This window comes from Medicago sativa, chromosome 5, assembly GCF_051527215.1.
Source record: "Medicago sativa cultivar Bolivia chromosome 5, Bolivia_mono, whole genome shotgun sequence".
NCBI lineage: Eukaryota > Viridiplantae > Streptophyta > Magnoliopsida > Fabales > Fabaceae > Medicago > Medicago sativa.
The window spans coordinates 29,017,265-29,038,225 of record NC_140753.1 but is presented as its reverse complement, the minus strand read 5'-3'; the positions used below and the strand labels follow the sequence as shown (position 1 = coordinate 29,038,225).

The following is a 20,961-nucleotide window of genomic DNA, read 5'->3' as shown; positions in this document are numbered from 1 at the left end:
CTAAAAATAAATAATATTCTTTCATTCAGATTGATAAATCATACTTCGATACAATACAAATTCGCTAAAAACAAAAATGATGAATCTACAAACAAACACACAACATCCATGATAATAACATAAAACGACAAAATACATAAGTCGACAAATATGATTATATTCAAGTCCTTCGAATACTCATGCCTCCCTATATGAAATGTTAACAACATCAAATTTATTGATTAGATCTGCACTAGATCGAAGCTAATTTGACAATATAAACCGAACAAACACCCGAACACGATGGGAAAGACAAACAATGTCACACAAAGACGGCGGACAAAACAACGTCACACTAAGACGACAGACGATTCAAGAAAGAACATTCTAAATAGATGTGAAAATCACTTATTTAAATAAAAGGTAAAGAGAAAAACAATTCAAAGTTGTGATATCAGGTCAATTTACCTTAAATTACTCCTCTTTGGTGACGGATCACTAAAGAGAGCGCACTTTTTTTCATGATATCAACAAAAAACTTATTTACAATTTGTTAAGCCATTATTTTGCATAGTTTAATATTGTAAAATTCATAATTCAAAATAAAATTGTAATAATATAAAAATAAGGCTTGATACATAAAAGATCCATCCTAGTCACACTACAAATTTTGTTGTTGGGCCCAACAAACGAACCTGTTTGATGGAGTATCTATTAACCTAACCCTATATATTTGAAAACATGTTATAATAATCCTCCTCCATTAGCGCCGCTCCCCTTCCTCCCTTGCTCAATGCTCCTTTTTCTTAGCGCCGCTCCCCTTCCTTCTTCTGTCTGATTTCAAGTTCGAGTGATGAGGAATAAACTCTTTTTGCTAGCAAAATATTCTAGACTTTCAAGTACTTCTAGCATCTTTGATTCAATTTCTTTGTCAAATGAACTGAAAGAAGCATGAAAGAAATTTCATACCTTGCCAGGACTATATTGAGATCCAGCTTCAAGATCGCATCTAGAGATTTCAATGTGAATGGTTTCTAAGAGATCCTCGGCATCTAACACAGCATCTTTAACGTGTTGATTTCTGATCTGCTTTTTTCTGCATCGTCGATAACAACATTGATGGATAGAAGCATGATGTTGAGTTTCTTGAGAAGCTTCTCATTGAATTTTCTTCCGTGAAAGTAGCCCACAACTTCACAACAACTAGAGGTATCTCGTGTAACCAACCAATTTTATTTTTGGCATGCACTCTTTTTTTTTTCTTCATAAAATCTGTTTGCTTTTGATCTGAAATCAATTACATCATGTGTAATTCTTTATTTTGTATATTTTTTCTGACAAAATAATTGTTCTCCTGCTAACTCATATTTGTTTGACATTAATTTGTAGAAAGTGCACATTCAGATTTGGCTTTGAGCAAAAGGATGTGAGGACCGTAGGTTGAATCATTGTGAGTTTAATTTTCAATGCTTGTTTTTCACGTGGGTTCTTATGATATAGTTAGTAATTTTGAAAATGACATTGGTTAATAGCGTGAAGGATCGATGTATGGAAGAAAAATATCATTTTCATATTTAGGAATCTAACACGGTTGGTTGATTGAATTCACAATTTATATATATTCCTTGTAAATAGGTTACCAAGACAGTTAACTTCTTAACTATATTGATGACACTTTGTCATCTCTTTTTGTTAGTCATTTTTATGCATTTTTATGTTGAAACTCGTTGTAATTATGAGAGTCAGAAGCTAAAAGGAAAAGGAAGCATGAAGCATGAGGAAGCATAAATCCGGCCCCGATTATGAGTTTCAACATAAAAATGAATAAAAATTACTAACAAAAGAGAGATGGCAGGTTGTCATCACAACTCCAAACTTGCATTGTTATTATCCTTAAGGAACCAACTTAATATGAAAAATAACAATGAAATAACACTTGCTTCTCGCAATTGATGAACTAACTTGCTTGGCAACACATGCATTCCACAACTTCTTGCAACAGTATTGAAAATTACACAGTCGACATGCAGAACTACTATGTTACCAAAACTTGAAAAATTTCTGAGCATCAATCAAAGTCAGTATTATATATGCACACACTTTTAAAGACTTTTTGGGTTATAATGAAGCTTAGGTCACAGGTTGGATCATTTGGAAAGTAGGTTTGGAAAAACAATTGAGTTAAGCATCATTCTACTGGTTTATAGAAACAATATTCATCACAAATTCATATGAGGGGACTATAGAATTTTGTTACTTAATGAAACAACTGATCAACTTCTGTCTTTAAGCATTTTTTTTTAGCTGAAAATTGACAATTCGGCTTATTTTATCATGCTTTTTTTTTATAAGACATAACACAAAGTGATATTTTTCTTCTCTAGTACCCCTACCCCAAACTTAGGTTGTTGTGGCTACCTAAGCATTCTTTCCTGCCGCACACTTCCTTGTTAGTATCCGTGCAAGCAACCACCTCCTTTGAACTTTTGACGAACCATTGGTTAAATCTTTGTTACTAAACTGGTAAAATTCAAGAAAAATAAGTTCATTAATAATAAACAAGTTCAGATGCATTACAAAATAAAGGGACTTATGCAACGCTACTTAAGACACTCTTCAAGTCCGGCTCAATACAAAGGGATATAACACAATCAAAAAACAAAAAGTAAAATACAACGGAAATAGAGAATGTTCGGGCTAGACAATGTGCCCATAACCAAGCCCTCATCAAACCCATAACCCTCATCAAACCAAGCCAACGGAAATAACCCTCAAATCTTGTCTAGCCCAAACATTCTCTATTTTCGTTGTATTTTACTTTCTTTTTCGTTATTTGCTTCTGTTATTTTCCTTTGTATGTAGTCAAACTTGAATAGTGTCTTGAGTAGGGTTGTATAAGTCCCTTTAATTTGTAATGCATCTGAACTCGTTTATTATTAATGGTTTCGTTACAAAGATTATCTAGAGACTTCAATGTCGATGATTTCTAAGAGATCCTCGGCATCTTATAACACAGCATCTTTAACGGCATCAAGGCACACTTTCACGTATTGATTTCTAATCTGCTTTTGTTCTGCATCGTCGATACCAAGATTGATGGATAGAAGCATGATGTTGAGTTTCTTGAGAAGCTTCTCATTGAATTTTCTTCCTTGAAAGTAGTCCACAACTTCACTAGGTATCTCACGTAACCAACCAATTTTATTTGTTGCATGCACTCTCTTTTTTTTTAAAAAATTTGTTTGCTTTTGATCTTAAATCAATTAATTAAAGGTATTAAATGTTGAACTTACATCATGTGTAATTCTTTATTTCGTATGTTTTTATGACAAAATAATTGTTCTCCTACTAACTCATCTTTGTCTGATTTGAATATTTGCAGAAAGTGCGCATTCAGATTTGTCTTTGAGCAAAAGGATTTGAGGACTGTAGGTTGAATCATGGTGAGTTTCATTTTCAATGCTTGTTTTTCACATGGGTTATTTTGAAATATTGTTATACCAGGAGTCCAAATTGTCCGATCACGGAAAATGACTTTTGTTAATAGCGTGATGGATTTGATGTATGGATAAAATATCATTTTCACATTCAACAACTCTTAATTTCACAATTTATATAAATTCCTTCTAAATAGGTTACCAATTTATATAAATTCCTTGTAAACAGGTTACCAAGACAGTTAACTGCAAAAATTTTAGCAAGCTTAAGTTCTCAGTATATAAATATGAAGGACCTGAGGTTAGACACTGCTCTTGTGTTTTTTCTTAGCTTATTTATTGTTTTTTCGCAAGCTTTTCATATTTGGGTTCTGGTGTATTTTTTTTTATGTATGTGGGTGGTCATTAACTGTTGGATGGAAACTTGCATGGTATCATAGCTCTTGTTTTAGTACTAAGTTTTGTAGTGCCATCTTCAGCACTACTAACCATTACCTTTGGTAAAGTTTCAACATATGTTTTAACATTAAAAAAATAAGGATTATCTTCCCTTTTTATTAGTGGAAGTAGAATTTAGGAATCCTGGATGGGAATCTCTAGGTGACCACAATAAAAAATATGATGCATAATTTGAGGCGATAACACAATAACACAAACTAGTCCTAGTAAATTGATATACTTAAATGTTCATTCAAAAAAGAAAGAAAAAAAAAAAACTTAAAATACCAATGTGAGTGTTTAGGTGAACGGTGGGATTGAAAAATCACGGTGAACTACTGTGATTTGATGATACTACTGGTGTGTTTGGAATCACGGCTGGAAGACCTTTTGCGCTTCCCTAGGCACTTCTCACCGTGATTTAAAGAAGCTTGAAAAGCTAGCTTCTCCTATTTGCCGTTGAAGTGATAAATTAATCACTTACACAAACATGTTATACAAAGTGTAGCTCTTGCTAAAGTCACAATGGTTCGCTCTACTTTGTGGATATCACTTCTCATTCATACACAACGACAACTGAATTAGCCATTCATAAGCAAATTCACATTCCATAATGAACAATGAAACTAATCCCCTCAGTAGAAAAAATTAATGGCTCAAACTCTTTTTTGTTTTATTAATATTTAATATAGTCAAACAAAATTCTAAAATTGATAGTGTCCATCAATAAATGTTAATAATAAATATGATTGTATCATTTACTGTCATGGATATGAAATCGCATATCATTTCATACACTATGCTAATATTCTATTCTTTTTAAATAATAGCAATGTATTCATCATATCCTTCGTAGTTATGAAATCTCAAAAGGATTTCATTTCTATTATTACCAAAGTTCTGTCTTAAAATAACACTTTCTAGAAACAACCTTAGCCTTCGTCTTTAGTTTATCCACTGTCAAATTACAGTCAACCTTAACGGTAATCTTCCAAGTTATAATGGACTCATTTTTTTTCTCACAAACTTACTATCAACACACCTTCTGTTTACTCTGTGTCTTCACCAACACTATTCAATCCTCGTTTATCAATTTTACTCGGTCACCTTTTAACATTGTCTTAATCACCTTCACGTTATTTATGGGTGATAAAACGTCGGCATCACCGTTACATAGCTCATGTTACTATAGAAGATTTCAGAAGACAACTATCTTTCTCATATATAACAGATCCATACCTTGTCGTTTGGGTTATTGACCCAAAAAAGACGTCGAACTCCAGCGAGATCACCACCTTGGATGACAACAATGTTATGTTTATTCATTTGATGTTGATGTCTTCTATGGAGTATTTCAACACCTTTGGATGTAAAACAAAGTAGAGAATTCCCGAAGCGATGCGAAGGAATGTAACGTAGATGAAGATTAATCTGATGTGTATTGTTCGTAGCGGCGAGCATTCTCTGACAATTCCTACGAGCATTAGTCGCCTGCAAATTCTGGCTCATCAGATTAATCTTCGTCCTCATCGTGTTCCTTAGTATCACCGCCGTCATTATCTACCTCATTTTCTGGCTAAAGGCACAACAATACTCCATAGAACACATCAACATCAGCGAAATAACATAACATTGTTGTCATCCATTGTGGCGATCTTGTCATAGTTCGATATCACTATAATGGCCAATAACCATAAAAAAAATTGGAATCCGTTATAAGAAAGATAGCTCTGCTGAAATCTTTCTATAACAACGTGAAGCAATGTAACAAGTGTTTAGTTTACGTTTTATCAGAGTCAAATAACATGAAGGTGGTTAAGACAATTAAAAGGTAAAATATAATCGAGTTGATAAGTGATGATCAAGGAGCATTGGTGAAGACACATACTAAACGAAAAGTGTCATGATTCTTAATCTGAGAGTACATGTTAAAACAAACCGTTGATTATGATTTGACGGTGGATCAACCAATGAGGATGACCAAGGTTGTTTCTAGGATATGTTATTTTAGAGTGAATCTTTGGTAATAATACAAACGAGCATATGATGAGTATATTGCTTTTACTTTACGAGCAATGCTATATCTCTAGAAAAAAAACATCAAGAATTCTTCAAGAATAAAAAGCAACCAATCACAATGCACTATTTGCCACAATTCAAGGAGGTGTGGCTGAAAAATAGGAAGTTGACAAATAAATCATGCAATTAAAACTTGCCACATGTGTCTTGAAAAATTCTTGATGCTATTTTTCTAGATAAATAGCATTTTCCTTTACTTAAATAGTAGCATAGACATAAATGTAGATATTGTATGGGATTTCATATACATGACAATATGATACTACCATAATTAATATTAACCGATGGACACCAATAACTTTAGAATTTGTTCTTAAAAAAAACTTTAGAATTTGGATTTATCAGTATATTTCTTCTATTGACGAAATTATCTTCATTGTTCATTATGGAATGAGTTGCTAACTTGCACCTAAGATCCCGTGAAAATTCTTTGCCTGGATATACATTTTCTACTTTCATTTTCCTACAACCAGCCTTTCTCTGATATTTGTCGGACTTATAATATTTCCCATAATAGAATGACAATATATCCTCCGTCTTCTTATTGCGGACAAATCTTTTTACTTGAACGAGGTTCTTCCCAAATATATATAAGCCAAGGAATAAACAACCTTTTCAACTTCAGTCTAGGTGTCACTTCTAAATATTGTGTTTTAACCCTAAAAGTTTCAACTGGGCTCAAAGCACTCGTTGAGGGAGTAGGAATCTGTAAAGCGAAACAAGATCTTACTAGCCTCTATGTTGATTTTGTAAAATCTACTCAAGTTGTTCCTGTTTGCACATAAATACTAGTGGGTAAGCGTGTACAATGCTTACACCTTAAGAAATCATATGCACTTTATCTGATGACTTCAAAACAAGTAAAACTTAAGCTACTGATCTATTTTGGGTTCCAAGTAAATGAGGCCAAGTGGCTTCCCAAAAGAGATTGCTAGCTTCAATTTTACTTAATCTGATGTCACCTACTAGAAAGCTTATTATTTATGAAGGTGTATGCATTGTATACGATTTATCCACATGTATTTCTATGTGAGCCAGAACGGCTTGAGTGGATTTTACAGAATCAACTGAGAGGTTTGTAAGATATTGTTTCCCTTTACCAATTCCTAATCCCTCAACAAGTGCTTAGAGCCCGACTAAAGTTTTTAGAGTCAAAACATAATTTCTATAAGTGAAGCCTGAACTGACATTGAAGAGGACAGTTTAGTTCTTGGTTTGTATATATTTGGAAAGAACCTCGTTCAAGAAAAAAGATTTATCAGCAATAAGAAGATATAGGATATATTGTCATTCTATTATGGGAAATTTACTAAGTCTGACCAATACCAGAGATGGACTGGCTTTAGAAAAATGAAAGCAGGAAATGCATTTATGGAAAAGAATTTTCACTGGACCAAGGTTTTTCATTTTGCCGACAAATCATTTCACTTGAACTAAACAAGCCAAGGACTATACCTTCATATTCATGTTCAGTTCAGGCTTCACTTATGACTTTAACAACTTTAGTTCGTCCTGACGCACTTGTTAAGGGAGTAGGAATTGGTAAAGGAAAAAATATCATAGTTTCTCTGTTGATTTTGAAAAATTTACTCAAGTTGTTCTTCGTCCAGAAATACCGGTGGGAAAAGTGTGTGCAATGCTTACACCTTCATAAATTATAAGCACTCTATCAGGTGACTTCAAATAAAGTAAAACTTGAGTTAGTGATCTGTTTTTAGTTTCAAGTATACGAGGCCAAGCGGCGTCCCAAAAGATATCACTAGCTTTAGTTTTACTAATCTGAAGTGACATGGTGGACATCTTATTATTCCTGAAGGTGTCAGGATTGTTTACAATTTTCCCACAAGTATTTCTATGCGATTTTCAAGGGCTTTAGTGGATTTTACAGAATGAACAGATAGACCTTTAAGATATTGTTTCCCTTTACCAATTCTCAATCCCTTAACAAGTGCTTTGAGCCCATTTAAAGTTTTCAGAGTCAGAACCTAATCTTCTATAAGAGAAGCCTGAACTGAAATTGAAGGGTTTAGTCCTTGGTTTGTATATATTTGTGAAGAACCTCGTTCAAGTGTAAAAATAATTCGCCAATTAGAAAAATCTTGACCCAGGGAAAATTCTTTGCCAGAAAAGTCATTTTCTACTATCATTTTCCTACAGCCAACCCATCTTTGGTATTTGTCAGACTTATGAAATTTCTCATAATAGAATGACAGTATATCCTCCATCTTCTTATTGCGGATAATTTTTTCACTTAAACGAGGTTTCACCAAATGTATTAACATCAAGGACTAAACAACCTATTCAATTTCAATCTAGGTGTCACTTCTAGAAGATAATGTTTTGACTCTAAAAGCGCTTGGGCTCAAAGCACTTGTTGAGGGAGTATGATTGGTAAAGTACAAAGAGATCTTACAATCCTCTCTGTTGATTTTGTAAAATCTACTCGAGTCTTTCCAATTAGCCTAGAAATACCGGTGGGAAAAACATGTATAATGCTTACACCTTCAGAAATCATAGGCGCTCTATCAGGTGACTTCATATCAAGTAAAACTTGAGCACCTAATCAATTTGGGTTTCAAGTAAACAAGGCCAAGCGGCTTCCCAAAAGAGATCACCAGCTTCAATTTTACTTAATATGAAGTCATATGTTAGAAAGCTTATTATTTCTGAAGGTGTGTATATTGTATACGATTTTCCCACAAGTATTTCTATGCGAACCAGAACGGCTTGAGTGAACTTTACCCAATCAACTGAGAGGATTGTAAGATATTGTTTCCCTTTAGCAATTCCTAATACCTCAACAAGTGCTATGTTCCCAACTAAAGTTTTTCAAGTCAAAATATAATATTCTATAATTGAAGCCTGAACTTGTATATATTTAGGAAGAACCTCGTTCGAGTGAAAAGATTTATCCGCAATAAGAAGATGTAGCATATACTGCTTTTCTATTATGAGAAATTTACTAAGTTTGACAAATACCAAAGATGGACTGGCTTTGGAAAAATTAAAGTAGGAAATGCACTTATGGTCAAAGAATTTTCACTGGACCAAAGTATTTCTTTTTACCGTCAAATCATTTCACTTGAACTAGGTTTTTCCCAATGGATTTCTTCATCTCTCTCAAACAAAATATATCAAAGATCTTCTCGTTTGGCCTCTCTTATGGCATCCAACTCTAAACTGTCAAAGTTTGGCTCTAGATGATAGAAGAAGCACCTCAGGTTCTTGTATATATCTGGGACCCAATCTTATTTCATGATGGGCCAAGAAATAAACATTAGTTGTAAGGTCAAGTGCTGAAGTAGAATATAGAAGTCTCGCTCAAGCCTCTGCAGAAATTCTCTGGATACAATCTTTGCTTCAAGAACTTCATATTCCCACTTAACAACATGTGAAGTTGAAGTTTTATGCTTTTCTTATTTCCTAGTTGAAATACTTAACACCAATCTCATACAAGGTTTCCAAGACTTCTTCATGCCTCCATCACTACACCATTTATCCTTTATAACAACAATCGAAAAATGTTGCCAGAACTATGAAAAACGTTGCCTAAAGGTATAGGGGACGTTTTCCAGGGGTCTCCTATACGAGCGTCGCCTATAGTCTATGGGGACGTTTTTTCATGATCTTTGAGCACACTATTTCAAAACGTCGCCTAAGCCCTAGGAAAAGGGGACGATTTTCAATGTCACCTAAGGCAACGATTCTCGGCTGTTGCCATACTTGACAACAGTTCATAAACGTTGCCTTAACTAATATAAATAAAATAAAAATTACACTGTAGGTCATACGTTAAAATTGATAAAATTTGATAAAAAAATTGGATCATTCTCATTTCTATAATTTATACCATACAAATACCAATTTATAGACTTTTTTTTGTCGGCAAATAAATTTGATTGATATTAATCCAAGCTCAAGACGGACAAAAATTAGTACAAAAGTTACAAACCCAACACATGCTAAGTACAACTGAGAAACCATTATACCATATACAAATTAAACTTCTAAAAAAAAGACTAAAACTCCAAAAGCAAAAACCTAACACTTCTATATACTAAAACTTTCAGGCTTGGATAAAATAGATCAAAGAACAATAACACATCAGTAGGACTTGGAGGCACCAGAGCAAGTTAAACGGACACACCAGCCACACATCAGCATCATAACAATTAAGCTACCAACCGAAACCAACAACTTAGTACAAGGAAAACCATAGCTGCCATCAACAAGCAACACACCAACTGCACTGAAGTTTGCAACACAAACACGTCAACAAATCTTGCCTTACTTACTTCCTGCACAACAAAGGAATCAGATAAGAAAAATTCGCGTACATATGTTTAGTGGAATCAAATGAATCAAAATTTGACATATACTTATGTCACCCTGTCGGTATGTACCTGTCATGGAGCCTAGTTATTCAATATGCCAAAACTATTAAATTATAGAATTAGAGTCAAGTCATTTCATGATAAAACTAACTAATTCTTAAGAAACTTTATTTCAATGCCTTGTTAAGAAATTGAGCTACCGTTTTATGCAAAATCATGTCATCCAACATCTCAGTAGACTAAGCACACTTATATTCTACTCCTTGGATTTTTTATCCTTAAAAAGTACATATATAAACAGAGGTAGAAAACAAAACACTGTCAAATAATTTCATTAAGACATAATTAATAAAAAATCCTGCACTTTCAACAATTTAATGCCTAGATAATCTTATTGAAATGGACATGAATTTAGTAGGAACCAAAATCTCTATTAAAAGAATTAGTGAAAAAGCAATACCTGAACTCAACAATGCAGAGAAGCAAGAAAGCATCAACTCTCGATACGTCGAAAGAACATACCAACTCAAAGAAGCAAAAATGCAAAAACGATGCAAATACCGCAAACATAGAGCATGTTGAAAACAGAGTTGCTACTGTTTGTTGAAAGAAGCTAATTAACTTGAAGCTAAATGCTTTGTGGAAAGTAGTGTTGCTACTCGAAAGTACTTTGTTTAAGAGCATGTGTGGACAAATAAATTACATCAACCAATGGACAAATAAATTACATTATCCATTTAGAAAACAAGTTCAAGGGTGTTTAAGATGAGTGTCTCTATATAACATGAATTAGATGAAATAAGGGCAGCATCAAATTAGTAAATGAAATCCATTCAACATATAACAACAACATCCAATAATTGATTTCAAGGAAACATAAAAGCTACAAAATGCTGCTTTAGTTAGAATCGATTTCAAGATTCAGAATCAATTCCATAGCTGAGATCCAAACAACCTCAATCTCAGTCAAATCACGGTAGATGGCTGCAAACGTGTGTTTGTTGTTGGTGGCCGTGAAACCAAACATGGACTACATTACACCAAAGCAGAAAATCCACTTAAAAGCTAAAAGAGGTTTCAAGAAATCACCATAACCCTTATGAATAGAATGTTAATTAAGGTCTGAAACTCTAAATACACCTTTTTACAGATCTAAGAGGCTAAGATTACTTCACCAATTACTATTAAAAACATAACATCAGCTTGCTAATCTAAGAGGCTAAGAGTGAAAAAACGATTCAAACGTACAACCCATTTAAAACATAACACCAATTTATAAATCTAAGACACTAAGAATCAAAAAGATTGTGAGATGTTGAGCATACCCTGATATTCGAAGGAATTAGGAAATCAGAATGGATTTAAGGCGGACGTGAAATTGAAGGGATATGAGGCGCAAAGAGAGAAATTGAAGGCAGTTGGGCGTGAACCTGAAGGGGATTGAGCCTCGCTTCATAGAAAGACATGGAACTGAGTTTCTTGTGTTCTGTACGTGATTTTCATTTTGATAGATCTGAAGTGATTTTCTTATCTTTTAATAATTGTACCAATATGTATTATAATATTATAATATTATATTATAGATAACTATCAAAAAACTATATAATGTTCCTTAAAAAAAAACTATATAATGTTTATGTTTTGCGTCAAAAATATAATGATAATGTCTAAGGTTTTTTTTACAATAGTCTAATGTCTATGTTTATTAATAATATTTTTTTTTGAAGGAATGTTTATTAATAATATTAATTATTGTTATACTATTCGTCTACGTTTGTCCGCTCTTTTTATCGTGTTATTAGTTTTTAGGAAAATAGGAGACGGAAAAATTAATTTAGGAAAATGGGGTATCAAAAGTTGGAAAATATGGGATGATATCATGGAGTTCAGATCCGCTCCAGTGCAAATTTGCTCCAGTTTTGCGGGTCCCTTCACATTTGCGTGACACGTGGCGACTTAAAAATCAACAGTTGAGATTTTAAAAAATAAAATCAACATTCCATTGTTTCTTCATCTTCTGATTTTTCTTCTCCTACTCTTTTAATTCACCGCCGCTACGTCTCTCACGACTACCTGGTTCAGACATGCCCCGGTTCACTCCTCCTCATCATCACCACTGGTTCAACTGGTTCAAATTTAATCAACACCTTCACCGGTTCAAACACCAACCGTGTCTCTACCAAAACACTTTCCTTCTCCGTCACCGGCACTGACACCAACGTCAATTTCTGTCTACCAAAAAAATTTGTTTTATTAATTTTTTTTATCAAATTTTATTAATTCTACCCATAAAATATACCTCTATATTATATATATTTTTGAAAGAATACTCTTATATAATATAATATTATATTATATTATTATTATTAATATTATTATTATTATTATTATTATTATTGTTATTATTATGTGTTAGATACATAATTTTAAAAATTGGACCAGATGTCAACTTGGTAAGGACACTAGGTCACGGAGTCAATGATTCAACCATTGGGTCATTGGTTAAAACGCGGTCAAAGGTGTGTTGACCAGGCCAGATTGAAGGGAAATTTTTTTTTTTTATGCAATTTGATGTTGGTGAAATTTTTATGCAACAATCTAAAATTGTCCCCAAAAGTATCTAAGGGGACAACTATTGGTTGTCACCAAATAAATAATAGTGTGACGCTCCAAAATCGTCCCCAAAAGTATCTAAGGGGACAATTAATGGTTGCCAGCAAAGAAATAATAATGTAACGCTCCAAAATCGTCCCCAAAAGTATTTTAGGGGACGTTTATCAGGGGTTGCAAAAATATTTTTGACAACAGTCATAAATCGTTCCCTTAGAGACTTTTAGGGGACAATTTTTACATGTCCCCTAAAAAAGTGTTGCCAAAGACAACAAATGGTGTAGTGCATGTTGTTTATGTGAATTTCAAGTGTAGTTTGTTTCTTTTTAGTTATCATCATAATTAGATGGTGGAAATAAAGGAAAATGGGGCAGTTACAATCAGGGTCGTACCTACGAATCCGGAGGCTTTGGCTCTGTAAGTGAAAAGAGGCCTGTAATAAAATAAAAACGTATTTTTTTAAAGAACAATGTTCTATTTAAATTTTTTTAAAGATAAATACAAAATGTCGTATATATGCGGTACACCCGAAGGTGAAAATCCCTACCGTATACATGAGGAAAGTCGAAGAATATGTGTTATCTATTGAAGAGAGCCAGAGAATCTCTGTTATCCATTGAATCTGTGTTGTGAATATGTGGTAGCCTGGTCGGATATCGAATTGGGGAAGAAGAAAAGGGAAGTCCAATGGAGGAGTGGTGGTGATGTAACACGTCGTATGAGTATCAGAAGAGAGAAAGAGAACAAGGAAAGAAACACGGGTGATATGTATCAGAGTTCTCATAAGAATTTTTTGTTAGTGGACTGGTACTTAGTAGTACTACTGAGATATACATTTTTTTAGGCCCATAGCTTAGGGAGGCCCAACTTCATTGAGCTCTTTGCAGCCCCAAGGTCCGGCCCTGGTTACAATACAAGTAGGCTCATACCAAGCTCACGGCTCAACAAAGAGGTAATGGGGTCAACACTTCTACCTCTTATTTACTGGATATAAACTTTCTTTCTTTCTTTTTTACTAGCCTTTAATATTTGAGAATCATATTTCATTTATTTTGCTTTCACCTTTTCGATTGCAACTTGGATATTTTCTCTTTTCTTACTGGGGAAACACTTAAGACATCTAAATACACATATTTTGGCTTCATTTTGAAGAGGTGGGTAAAAGGAAACGGCATTGCAACTGAAGAAACAATATTTGATACTATGTGAATTTCATTGGTTGAGCAACTTGATGACATGACTGCAGATTTTATCATTAGTTAGCTTTTTTTATTTATGGATGTCGATGATACGCAGAAACGTATAACGATATTATCATCAGCTGCCTTGTGGTGCTGCCGATATGTTTACAAAGTTTGTGCTTATTTTTGCACTTGACTCATGGATCCACTTGAATCTTGAGCTGAGTTGATACGATAAAGTAAAGTGCACTCTTCTAGTCGATGTCAAAGTCTAAATTTTACTCACTAAATTCTTATTATTTCTTGATACCTTTCAAAGTCTTAAGGAGTTATTTATATACAAGGATATGAAACTAAATTACCTATTATTACTCCTAGCATAACAAATGAATTTAAAACCAATCTCTAATTATTAATGGATAGTAACAATTTCGCTAATCTTATTGTTACCGGATAGTAATGTAATCCCTTCACTTTAGCATCATCACGATCACGGTTCTGGTATCTAACAACACCTCCTCTTGACCAAAGCTATCACTACTCCGCTCCTCAAAATTGACTTTGTCCTTAACGTCAGAGAAATCTTCAATTGGTATAGATAACATCTTGTTGAGGCAACTAACAACTCTTTCCTCAATCATAAACTTAGAATGTGTAAACATTGCTTGTTTAATGGTGGCCATATCAGCATTTCCTGCATGCTTAACATTCCTTCCCTCCCATTGGAATTCCATTGTTAAAGCATCATGATCATGAATACAGGGGCCCAAATTTCTCAGCCACTGCATGCCCAGTATTATGTCAAACCCCCATATTGGAAGGAGATACAAATCTACAATAAACACATGACCTTGGAGCCCCAACCTCACATCAGTACACTTCATGTTATATAATAGATATTGTCCATTTCCCATATACACTTTGAAGCTCTGATCATCCACCCAAGATAGACCCAACTTCTCTCAACCAATTCCTCTCGAATAAAATTGTTATTGCTTTCAATGAGAACTTCTAACAATTTCTTTTCCATTTTAGCTGAGATTGCGAAAAATGTGTGGATTAACAGAATTAGAGAAAATATTCAAGCTTACCTCCAATTCTTCCTCTTCGATATTATCTGACAGATTTTGAGTTCTGTTGCTTCTTGTTCCTCTTCGTGATTGCACATCACCATCATTCTATTTTTCAGTGGTGATTAGAATGAAATTTTTCATCACAGCTGAAGCACAGACCTTGGTCACGCTTTTCACGCCATTCAGTTGGTGAGAACCACTTGATTGGTTGTTGTGATTTCCCTGCTGGTACCGATTGCAGCAGAACATGGTTATTGGTTACCGGAATTGACACCATACTTTTCGGGGATTTATAAGGTGGTTGTTGGGACGTGTTAGGAAGGCGTGGGGCTCTCGCGGCAGAATCTTCCACGAAGGTCCTAGTTTCTATCCTCGTACAATTGTGTACGGTCCATGGCATTAGCTAAATTCGCAAGCAGGGAGAGGAGCAGCTCACGACGGATCTCAAGTTTCAATCCCCAAATAAAGAAATTCAGGAACATGTCGTCATTAATGTCGCTGGTACGCGTCATCAACTCTTCAAATTCTGATCGGAATCATGCTACCATGTCTCGTTGGATCAACTTAGAAACACGCCCTAATGGATCTTCATCCACGGAATAGCCAAAACGTTTATGCACTTCGTGGAGGAAATCATCCCAACTGTTGATTCCTCCTCTTTATTCCATCCATTGGAACCATGAAGAAGCTTCGCCGTCTAGATGGAACGACACCATGGTGAGGCGAGTGTCAGGTGCTAACTGGTGGAGGGTGAAAAGCTTGTTGATTTTGTAAATCCAATTTTCGACTCCTTTCCCATCGAAACGGGGAACATTGAGGCGAAGTGTCTTCATGACAACGGTGATGTCAGCTGGTGGTAGTGGTCGTCTGTTATTGTTTTCAGATAACTTGATGAGGCGTGTGTCGATAGTGTTGTTTTAAGCTTTCTTCCATGGCTCGAAGTGCTTCAACAATATCTTCGTTACGCATGATGAATTTGATGAACGCACCAGTCGATACGATAAAGTAAAGTGCACTATTCGAGTCAATGCCAAACTCCAAATTTTACTCACTAAATTCTTATTATTTCTTGATACCTTTGAAAGTCTCAAAGAGTTATTTATATACAAGGATATGAAACTAATTTCCCTATTATTACTCCTAGCATAACAAACGAATTTAAAACTAATCTCCTGTTATTAATATATAGTAACAATTTTGTTAATCTTATTGTTAACGGATAGTAATGGTATCCCTTCACTTTAGCATCGTCATGATTGCGGGTCCGGTATCTCTAAATACACCTCCTCTTAACCAAAGCTATCATGAGTTTTGTTGATTGATTGCGTAGAGATACATACTTAATACCATGCACAAGTTTTCAGTATTCAATAACTCACATTAGTCTAATGATTAGCCATTTCGCTGCTTGTGGTTACTGACTTGTTGGTCTATGTTATATCCTCCTTTAAATCACGTTCATCTACACAGAAATATGTAGAACATGTTTCAAAGTTTGATTGATTTAGCATCAAATAGAATTTTAATTTACTTAAACTTACTTTCTGATTTAATTTTAATATGCAGATGAGACAAAGGGAGCACTTGACAATTTCATTTGATATTTCGTTTCTTGGTGGATATGATTATGAACAATGTTGGGGAAATCTATTAATTTTTTTTACGCTCATGTAGTACAGTTGACTATTACAGACCAATTAAATTGGTTTCTAAAATAAATTGAACGGTGTATAATCTAAAAAATTTGAAGTTTAAAATTATAAATGAATTTTTTTTAGGGGCAAAATTATAAATGATTTGATTAGCTTATAATTTTGTAGTGAATTCAATTAAGTAGGATAATAGACTAGTGTTTATCAATAATAATTCCTTTTTCTTCTGCTGATTGCATCGGATTGAACTTTGTTCTTCAACTAAGGATTTCTTTAGTACTTTAAAGTGTGTTAAATGAGTTACACTATAAGTTAACTAAGCTAAGGAAAACAAAATTAAAATAAATTGCTGTAAAAGAGATTTATTTTGATTGATGTGTTTGAAATATTGGTTTATACAACTATCTGCCATGTTTTTTGCTTGCTACAATGGATGTGACTTCTTCCCAATACTTAGCTGAAATCTTACCCTCCTCCCTAACACCTCTCACGCACCCCTCAGGTTTTCCGAAATACCGATGCTTGAATTTTAAAATCCAGAGCTATTTATTGTGTTTTTTATTTTAGAATCTGAACGTCATAGGAAACTAGAAAACAGTTAAAAAAGACAGAAATTTAACCAATGATAGCAAATACCAATCATATACACTTTAACTTAACTTCGGCTAATTCTACGACATCATATGCTCAACACTCTCAAGATGATCATACTCAACTTCCCTGAAATAATGCAAACTGAAAACGCGCGCATAATTATTGGCTTTGATCACTGAAAAATGCAAACTGACAAGGTTGATTATTTAACAGTGGATAAACTGACAAGGAGTTGTTTCTTGGAAGTGTTGTTTTATAGTGGATCTTTGTTAACAGAGAAATGATATTTGTACAACCATTTTGTTATAACTTTTGTAACAACTTTCTCTCTCATACTCACATTGTGTTTTTACTTTCTCTCTCTTTTGCTTTGATATTTGTGTCAATACCTACTTTTCTTTGTATATTTTGGTTGTCAAATAATTTGTCCCACAAATGGTTGTTCATATAACATACCTCCTCTTGTCAATAATACAAAGAGTATGAGAGAGAGTTGTCATAAAGTTGTTATACAAATATCATTTCTCTAATACAAACGTGTATATGATTAGTATATTGCTTTTACTTAAATACTCCCTCTGTTTCACAATAGGTGTCCTCTTTTTAACTTTTTTGTCTCAAATTATTTGTTAATTTTACAATATCAATACAATATTTATTACTTTTTTCCACTAATATACCCTTGTTTATTGCATTTCAATCGTCTATAAATATTTTACTAACCATTATTAATAAGGGTGTTTTAGTAGATGATACATATTTCACCATTAAAATCAAGATTTTTAATCATTTCCTTAATAACCGTGTAAAACTCAAATAGAACACCTATTATGAGACATATAGAGTAGTATATTAGCATAGAGATTTTATGGGATTTCATATACGTGACAATATGATACCACCATATATTTATTATTTAATATATATATTAACTGATGGACACTAATAACTTTAGAATTTGTTCTTAAAAAAAACTTTAGAATTTGAATTTATTTGTATCATTTACAAATAATTAGGAAATTGAATTTGCTTGAGCCATTAATTTTTTTTTTCTTTATTGACAAAATTAGCTTCATTGATCATTATGGAATATGAGTTGCTAACTTGCACCTAAAGGCCAGGAACGAACATTAATTTTTTTTAGAACCTTTAATATAAGAGTTAAATGAATTGTGGGGTGTAGAGGTGAAAACCTATGATACGGCACCAAGGGTTTGTAAAAGAGGAGATTTATGATTGTAAGTAATACGTTTCTTGTAAATATCAAATATATATCACCCTCTATACGAAGGCCACTTTGATTAAAATGCCTATACAGATGACAACTCTTTTGTAACCAGACACCATTACAACCCTCAAAAGAACAAAGTGATATATGCTTTAATGCTTTCAAAGTGATATAATGAATGTCTGACTTGATCTAAATGTTAGCATAATTGTCGGATGTGAGTTCAAATCCACATATGTTCTTCATTTTCATAATTTACTTATAAAGAAGTGTGTCAGGTGATTCAATATTAACTATGTTATTGACTTGCAATGTGTGAAATCAAATTTGTGTTTTGGACATAGTTCACATTCAAGGTTTGATTCCAGATTAGTGGTAAACGTAAGACTTGCCCCGTACAATTCACTATGTAATATTACATTATCAATCGTCTCTTTCAAAAATGATTGATGCACTATAAACCTTTTAAATCCATTCTCGCGTTCAATCAATTTCTAAAGGGTGAAAATATTTTTTTAAGGACTTTTGTTTTAGGACATACAAAGTTCTAAGTTGGGTAGAGTTGATAAGTGTCAAATTATTGTTATTTCCCTTAACACTTATCTACTTGTTTTACAAGTTAACTCGATATAAATACCCCCTAATTATATATAAATATAATTTATATATTAAAACTATGCCAGGAAGCTATTACGTCTGTTTCCAAACCTTTTTTGTAGGTTTTGGTTGTGACTACATCAATATGGAATAAAGTGAGGCTAGCACATACGCAAGAGGTCAAATAAGTGAGGCTAGCACATGCACATGCGCAAGGCTAGCTAAAAACGTAGAGTTCCCTAAGAAGTAGAATGCATGGCCTTGAATATGATTGAAGTAAGAATATTAGACGGTAGAGTGCAGAACAAATTAAAGCCCCAACCTGATTCAGAAATTGAACAAACCAATTTCCAAGAACAAATTTCAAATATAAGGAAGAGATCTTTCATAAGGAAGAGATCTTTCAAAAAATTATAAGGAAAATATAAAAAAAAAACAGGATAAATTTCAGAAATAGAAAAAGATAAGAGATGGAAATTATATATACTCGGTGATGGAGGATGGCTGACAAGCAGAGACATCATAAGGCATAGGTGCTTGGATCCGCGAATAGAGAAAGAGGTGAAGGTTTGATAAATCTATAGAAAGGGTTTCTGCGTGTGAGTGAAGAGGTCGAGGAATTGTTCAAATCAAAGGTTTGTGCGTGTGTGCGTGTGTGCGTGTGTGTGTGTGTGTGAGAGAGAGAGAGAGAGAGAGAGAGAGAGAGAGGGGGGGGGGGGGGGAATTGCAAATTTGGAGGGTTTGTGAAAAATTTAGGAAAAAAATATAAAAGTTAAAGATTAAATTGGCCTATTAAATATCAGTCCATGTGTCCCTTATAGAAGATTACGTTTTGACTCTAAAAACATCAAAATAAGCTAATAAAAACATAAAGTGGCTAATTACATTATCCTAGTTCTTCCTCAAAGGATTTGAGAATAAGAAGCGAAGGAATGAAGGTTATTAGACACATTTATCTCATCAGCAAATATACATTGTCCAGCAGCTCTTAAGAAACTCATCTGATAACATAGGAGTCTTCTGAGAACAAGGTGGTAATAACTCATTGAAATAAGGATTGAATATAGGTGAGAAGTCTGAGTTCAGAAATTCAGATAAGCAGACATCATGATCCCCCATGTTAAAATCAAACAGCAAATTAGAGGATAGTTCCCTTTTCGCATCTGATAATGACAAAAATTCATTATCATGCTCCATTTGGTTGTTACTCATTGAATCATTATTCCCACTATCAACATGCATTTATGGCTTTGCTTTTGTCTCTGTCTCAACTTTGTTCTGCAAATTATGCATTGTTGCTGAGTTAGGGAGTTAGTTCATGAATGTTACCTTAAAGCACTTTTTAGCTTTTGGACGGACAACATGAGTTTTGCAGTTTTGGCTTAGGATTGTTGTTTGCACTTTTTGGAGAAGAATTGTTAGTATTTTGCTGTTGAAAATCTATGTTTGGCAGTGCTGACTTAAGATTGTTATGTGTATTTTTTGAAGAATTGTTGGTATTTCGTTGTTGAATATCTATGTTTGGTTGCTAATATTTTTTCATATTCTTGTTTTATTTCATTTTCCAAGAGAAAAGAAAATTAATATATTATTATAGTCATATTTTTGTAAACATGTGTATCCCAAGCAGGTTTAAGATGTCGAAAAGGTTGTAGAACCATTTGGCTTAATTATCTAAGTCCATATAATAAGAGAGGCAACATATCTTTAGATGAAGAAGATCTCATCATCCAATTTCAAAAACTACTAGGAAACAGGT

At 33.7% G+C, this 20,961-nt stretch overlaps 2 long non-coding RNA genes and 1 pseudogene across 3 annotated transcripts; 1 reads left to right on the top strand and 2 right to left on the bottom strand.

Moving 5' to 3' along the window:
- The first annotated feature begins 613 nt into the window (after positions 1-613).
- LOC146921586 (uncharacterized) lies at positions 614-16,874 on the top strand. 2 transcript variants are annotated; one of them, XR_015010781.1, is made up of 6 exons: positions 614-1,188; positions 1,369-1,429; positions 3,072-3,157; positions 3,362-3,422; positions 3,646-3,717; positions 16,698-16,874. It is a non-coding gene; the product is annotated as an uncharacterized LOC146921586 (long non-coding RNA). The 2 variants fall into 2 exon arrangements; XR_015010780.1 differs by lacking the exon at positions 3,072-3,157 and having other exon boundaries at positions 733-1,188.
- Positions 9,777-11,771, bottom strand: LOC146921587 (uncharacterized). Its single transcript, XR_015010779.1, has 2 exons — positions 11,593-11,771; positions 9,777-10,231 (listed from the first exon to the last, which is right to left on the bottom strand). It is a non-coding gene; the product is annotated as an uncharacterized LOC146921587 (long non-coding RNA).
- Positions 16,875-20,104: 3,230 nt separating the features above from the next.
- On the bottom strand, positions 20,105-20,863 carry LOC146921585 (uncharacterized; annotated as a pseudogene).
- Positions 20,864-20,961: the final 98 nt, after the last annotated feature.